The sequence below is a fragment of the Corylus avellana genome, chromosome 4 (assembly GCF_965113065.1).
Source record: "Corylus avellana chromosome 4, dhCorAvel1.hap1.2, whole genome shotgun sequence".
Lineage (NCBI taxonomy): Eukaryota > Viridiplantae > Streptophyta > Magnoliopsida > Fagales > Betulaceae > Corylus > Corylus avellana.
The window spans coordinates 13,631,055-13,638,344 of NC_142493.1; the positions used below are offsets into that span (position 1 = coordinate 13,631,055).

Consider the following 7,290-nt stretch of genomic DNA (forward strand, 5'->3'; position numbering starts at 1 on the left):
TGAGGTCAACTAAACTAACGTAGTTGACATAGATGCCTAGCTAATTGAGGGCCACCATAGAACAGTACTAGGCTGGACAAGGAAGTTTCATATCAAGTGACATAAAAATTTGGAGCAATATTTAACAGAATAATCATATAAAATTCCAATGCCATGCCATTGGGTGGAACTTCTGTTTCCCATTTCTTTCATGTATATACAAGTACATAAAAGTAACGTTAAACCTACCACAGAAAGAGACCCGGCCAGTAGAAACACTCAGCCTATCTATAAACAAGTAGCCTAAAATATGATTTTTTTTATTATTATTTATTTATTTATTTTTGTATCCTTGCTTTACTACAGTGCAAAGTGCTAACAGCTCTTTCTAATTAAATTATAAAATTAAAAATAAAAATAATAAACTAAAATAAAATAAAAAGGTCAAGAAAACATATTTAAACAAAACCAACTAACTAGGCAAAGATAATACACATATCGTGTTGTATTATATGTTTTACAACTTGATCATGCTGTAAATTGAATATTATAGTTTTTATTAATTAAATATTGATCGTGTTGGCGGGTCAACTTGGTAAACTTAATTGAATATTATTGATGGCAGCTGTAAGTTCAGGGTCTACTTTTCCTTTCTCTTTCCATATATATATATATACAGACACAAAGCCAAACATAGCTTGAATTGCAATCTCATTTTGCTCTGCTTTTTGCGATCACCAATTCCTTTGTTTTCCTTTGACTTGCAAAGAAGATAACATGGCTCACATTGCACTGGCAACTGCAGGCATAGTTCTTCCTCCCCTCCTCAAAGTGTTTTTTGAGAGAATGGCATCTCACGAGTTCAATGACTTCTTTCGGGAACGAAAACTCAGTGACAAACTCCTAAGGAAGTTGAAGATAGCATTGTTGACAGTGAATGCAGTGCTCGAAGACGCAGAGGATAGGCAATTTACAGAGACTAGTGTGAAGGACTGGCTCGATGAGTTGAAAGGTACTCTCTATGATATAGAGGACATTTTGGATGAGATTGCTACCAAAGACTTTCGAAGAACAATTACAAGTAAGGTACGACACTCCATCTCTGCCTCTCATTTTGTGAATAAGATAGAAGGGGAGATAAATGTTGCATTTGAAATATTAGAAGATCTTGCAAAACAAATAGGTGTTTTAGGTCTGAGAGCAGGTGTTGGAGGGCAACCATTAGAAAGACTGCCTACGACTTCTTTTGTTGAAGAGTCTGGTATTTTTGGTAGACATGAAGATGAGGAAGCAATAATTAAGTCGTTGTTCTCTAATGAAGCGAGTGGTAGTGAGATAGGTGTGATTGTCATAGTTGGAATGGGGGGAATTGGCAAAACCACCCTTGCTCAACTTGTTTACAATGACAATAGGGTGAAGGAGCATTTTGACCTTAAAGCATGGGTTTGTGTTTCAGATCCATTTGACGTGTTCATGGTAATGAAAACAATTATAGAGGAAATAGGTTTGTCAACTAATGCTGATAGTACAAATCTAAATCATCTTCAAATTAATCTGAAGAAAATGTTGACAGGAAAGAGGTTCTTATTTGTTTTAGACGATGTTTGGGATAAGAATAATGCCAAATGGGAGGTCTTAAGTAATGCTTTAAAATCTGGGATACAAGGAAGTAGGGTTATCGTGACAACACGCGATCAGGATGTTGCAAGAGTCGTGCATGCTAGTGCAACTCATTGTATAACAGAGTTACCCAAAGAAGATTGTTGGTCACTATTTGTGAAATATGCATTCCATGATGGTCACCCTGATGCATATCCAAAACTAGAAGCAATAGGAAGACAAATCGTAGAAAAGTGCAAAGGCCTACCTCTAGCAATCAAGGCAATTGGATCTCTCTTGTGGTCTAAATTAGATGTTGATGAATGGGATAACGTATTCAGAAGTGAATTGTGGGATTTATCAGTTGAGGAGACAGGCATCCTTCCTGCTCTAAAGTTAAGTTATAAATATCTTTCATCACATTTAAAGCGATGCTTTGCATACTGCTCCATATTCCCAAAGGATTATACTTTTAAAAAAGAGAAATTAGTTTTATTATGGATGGCAGAAGGTTTATTGCCACAACCCAAAAACAAAACAATAGAAGAAGTTGGTGATGAATACTTCCTTGCTCTTGTATCAAGATCATTATTCCAACGATCAAGTCGCAACAAATATATAATGCATGATCTTGTCAGCGATTTGGCAAAATTTATATCTAAACAATTCGCTTTAAGCCTTGAAGATGATTATTCTCATGAAGTTCGAAGCAGGACTCGTCATTTCTCATATTATTGTGAAAAAGTTCATCTTATGAATTTTAAGACCTTTCATGAGGCTAAGAGGTTGCGCACTATCCTAGAATTAAATTTCTTCAGGAACGGTTTGTTCATCAGGCGTGGAGTCCAATTTTTATTACCAATGAGAAGATGCCTACGGGTGCTCATTCTATGTTACCATGCAGACATAGCTAAGTTGCCAGATTCAATTGGTAAACTTATACATCTACGTTATTTAGACCTTGCTTACACTGGGATTGAAAGGTTGCCTGATTCCTTATGTAAGTTGTGCAATTTGCAAATATTGAATTTATCACATTGTCGGTTTCTTGCTGCCTTGCCAAGAGATACGCATAAACTCATTAATTTGCGTCATCTTAATTTTGCTGAAACTTGCATCAAGGAGATGCCGACAAATCTGGGAAAGCTAAAATGTCTTCAAACATTAACTAAATTTATTGTTGGTAAAATTGATAGTGGATCTAGCATTGGAGAGCTACAAACACTTACAAATCTTCGGGGATCGCTCTCTATTTTTGGGCTCCAAAATGTTGAATGTCCCGCGGATGCTAAGGACAAAAACATGAGGGATATGAAGTACCTTGTGGAGTTGGTATTGGAGTGGAAACTTGGTACAAATGCTTCTGAAAGTCATATAATTGTTCTTGATAGTCTCCAACCCCATTCAAACTTGAAAAGTCTCACTATCAACCAGTACGGTGGTAAAAGTTTTCCAAATTGGGTAGGGCATGCTTCATTCTCTAATATAGCATCTCTTCGTCTAGAATACTGTAAATTTTGTTGTAGCTTGCCACCACTTGGGCAATTACCCTCTTTGCAAGACCTCTCTATTGTTGGGTTGGATGGAGTCGTTTCAATAGGTCGGGAGTTTTATGGCAGTGGATCTTCTTCAATTAAGCCATTTGTAGCCTTGAAAGTTGTAAGGTTCGAGAAGATGTTGAAGTGGGAGGAATGGTTTTCGTTTGATGCTGAAAATGAAGGTGGAGCTTTTCCTAATCTTAGAGAGCTAAAAATTTATAGATGCCCCAATTTTGCATATTTTCTAAAAGGAGGATTCCGTGCCCCTAACCTTAAAGATTTTCGTGTCATCGATTGTGGGAGACTGCCATCACTACCTGACAAGATGCACATTCTTCTTCCATCTCTTGAGAAATTGTATATAGAAGATTGTCCAAAAGTTGAGTCATTTCCTGAAGGGGGATTGCCTTCCAATCTAAATGAAATTTCCATCTCCAATTGTGACAAACTCTTTGCGAGACGGACAGGGTGGGGTTTGCAAAAACTCCTATGTGTTAGAAGATTCTCAATCGGTGACAAATCTGAAGATGTGGAATTCTTTCCAGATGAGGGGTTGTTGCCTGCCAGTCTTACATATCTTCACATCGAAGGGTTTCCAAATTTGAAATCTTTAGACAAGAAGGGACTTCAACACCTCACTACTCTTGCAGAATTGGAGATCGAGTGGTGCCCTAAGCTTGAGTGCATGCCAGAAGACAGGTTGCCTGCCTCCCTTACCACTGTAAATATCTCATTTTGTCCTCTGTTGGAGAAAGAGTGGGATATGAAAAGAGAAAAATGACTCAAGATTGCTCACGTCCTGCACAAATGGGTTAGTGGTACTTTCTCTCTTCAACCAACTAATTTCTCAATGGAATAGAATGCTTTCCAAAACTGTTTGTTCTTCCATAGTTTTAGTTTAATAATTTTGTTTTTATTTCAAGTCATTTGTCTAATTTAATCCATCTAAAACCAAAAAAGAACTAAAAAGCCCAAAAGATTCAAAATCGGTTGGATTATGAGTGGTGTTTTCCTTTGAAGCAGGTACTCTATAATGAAATTGAAGCTCCACTTGTGTGCTCATGGGATTCCGTTTTCAATGATCACTTCTTCTCAATGGGTGCAGATGTTCAACCCTATTCATCTATGTTGGAATGGGTTAAAAGGGCAACCGATGCTTGTTGACACAATGCCCAATTAATTCAATTAACATTATACAAGCTCAATCTTGTGTGACATATTCAATATCTGTAATTGTAATTTCTAGTATTGAAGAACGGAATTGTATTTATGGATTGAAATGTAAAAGTTAAAGGAATGAAGGATGTGATTTTGGTTAGTAAAACATGTTAAAAAGTATTTTTTTTATTAGATATTTGTGATGCGAAATAATGAATTTGGTTTAAATTCGCACATTTTCAAATAAGCACTAATTCGCCTGTTTATAAATAAAATCACATTTTTATCCTATTTTAAAATAATTACTTTTTAATTACAATACCAAACATCTTACCTTTTGCGATAACTTTTAAAAACATAGATTCTTTTAGCAAAATTACAATACCAAACGCACCCTAATACAATAAATAAACCTTCCTCTCTCCCAATGGACTTACTTATTCATTTAAGACTAAACTATGCATTTCATGTCAAATTCGGAATAGGATCCTCTCCATTTCAAAATCTCTTTATTTCCTCAATTTAGTGCATTTTGAAGGGTATTGCATTTAATGCACTACTATCATTAAAAATTTTGGATAACACTACTCTTCAAAATGCACTAAATGGAAGAAATTGAGGGATTTTGAAATGGAGAAGATTCTTTTCCGTCAATTTCGTGCTTATTGTTCTTTCATTCCTTATTTCTTTTCCTTTATTTTTTAGTGCTTGCTTTTATTGTACGATAGTTACTGAAGCTCTGCCACCCAAATCATGTTTAATTTCAGATTGGGTGCCATTTTGTATCCATAAAAATCAGAAAGATGTTACTGGATGAGAGTTTGACATTGGGGGCAAGGTTAGTTTCTTGTGATATCAATGCTTTTATTATAGGTACATTAGAAGGAAACTAATGTTGGCACTCCCATCGACTTTTGATTTTGATTTCTGTAAAAAAAAAAAAAAAAAAAAAAAAAAAAAAAAAAAAAACGGAAAAATGATGAATTTGGGATTGCAAACGGTAATACCCTGATTATTAGTAAAAGGAATAACGAAAGGAAATGGATTTATTAATCCAATTTTATAAAAACACCCGTAATTCAAAAAGGCTTAATATGATGCCTCAAAATTTCAAAATTTAAAAAGAAATACATTTTCTAAAGCAATAATCACTTTCATAAATGCAACTGTATCTTAAAATTGAGAGTTTTTAAAATTTAGAAGGGTCTTATCAAAACGTGCGATAGTTCAGAGTCATTTGTGAAGTTTTTCCTTTAAATTAAGATAAAGAGAAATGCTATATATATATAGTAATTATTACTGTACCTTCAAAGATGGAATTTGGATCCAAGATTCTAAATTTTTCATACCCCTTCAAACTATCACCCAATTGACAATGTCTCTCACCACCTTTCAATTATGACAATGCTCCCCTCAAACTATCAAAATATTATCAATATCCCCATAATGCGAAACTACCCTTAGTAAAATAAAAACAAAAATACTTAAACTTCTAAAAAACCTAAAATTAAAAAATAAAATAAAATAAAATCCAATGGGTGGCCAAATTTAAAATAAATAAATAAATCCCTTTTATAAAAAAATAATAATAATAAAAAAATTAAAAATTAAAAATTTTAATTTTTTTTTTTTTTTTATAAAAATTGAAATTTTTTGTTTTTTAAATAAAAATTTCCGTTTTAAAAAAAAAGAAAATTAAAAATTTTCGTTAAAAAAAAAAAAAAATTGTTAATTTTTTTTTTAATGGTTCTTTTTTTAAAAAACAAATTCAAAAAAATTAAAAATGATTATTATTATTTTAATTTATAGGGGTATTTTTGTCTTATTAAGAAATATACAGGAGCATTTTTCTCTTTTTTCAAGCTTTAGGAAAGAGATTGACAATGTTTTGGTACTTGAAGAAGAACATTGTCAATTGGGTGGTAATTTAAGGATAGTATATAGACCTTACCCAATTTTCTTTAACATTCTTAACAACTATTTATTACCATTCTATTAATATAGGAACCCAAACATTAATTTTTGAAAAACTTAAACACGTTAAAGGATACTTATTAGAAGAGAAATACTGAACATACAAATAAGTTTTACAAACAAAGCTTACGTATTGATGCAACAAAAAAAAAAAAAAAAAAAAAAAAATTGGAAAAAAAAACTTGACCCATGCCTGGGTCACAAATGCTGTGGGTGACTGCTCTTTCTCTCTCTCCAACAAAAACTTGATGTTGTTAGCAAATTCTTTGGATCGTTGTTCTCAATTTTAATTTCCAAAAAAGGAAATAGCAAGAAACCATGTATTTTTTATCATCGTGTCTCTGCCGGCAATGGCAAGTCCGGCAGCACACACCTCGTCCAAGTATGAGGTGGAAGAGACCCAAGGTAAAGCCCAACGCAAAAGCAAACAAGGATTAACAGCCGCACAGAGGAACACAGAACGGGAGGCACAAATCCAAAAACAGAGCACGAGAAACAAAGGAGGAACAGGGGGAAGGAGAACGTACCCAAAACAGAAATTTGGAGAAAAACTTTGGGCCATGCCATGGAGAAAAATTCCCTCTAATTTGACCCATGCCGTGGGTCTCTGATGACCCAGCCGGTCTCGGCCAGAACCTGAATCATTCTATTATTCCTCTGAGCAGGAGTGCAAGCTCTTGAAATAGTATAATTATGAATTACTTATCAAACGTTATATTGTAACTTAATGTATGCAAGTAATCATGATTCAGGTTTAGACTTGGCTATTCACACCTCAACTTGATGTATGAGATAAAGATTAATACAAGAAGTAGAGGGTATATCACAATGAAATTATTCTTAGTTATGATTACTTTCTATTGCTACAGAATGCAACATGAGTTGGAGGTGACAACAAATCAGGACACTTTTCAAGGGCGTTTGGACCACTCCACGAAGGGTTAGGGGGTTATTGGCGCACTCCAACCACACCCTTGGGAGGCCGACCATCCTCTTGGGGGTGAAGGGGTAGTTGGCCACTTTTTTAAAGGGTGGCCAACCA

At 34.4% G+C, this 7,290-nt stretch overlaps 1 pseudogene; it reads left to right on the forward strand.

The window, feature by feature from the left end:
* Nucleotides 1-756: 756 nt before the first annotated feature.
* On the forward strand, nucleotides 757-3,975 carry LOC132177114 (putative disease resistance RPP13-like protein 1 pseudogene; annotated as a pseudogene).
* The last annotated feature ends 3,315 nt before the right edge of the window (nucleotides 3,976-7,290 follow it).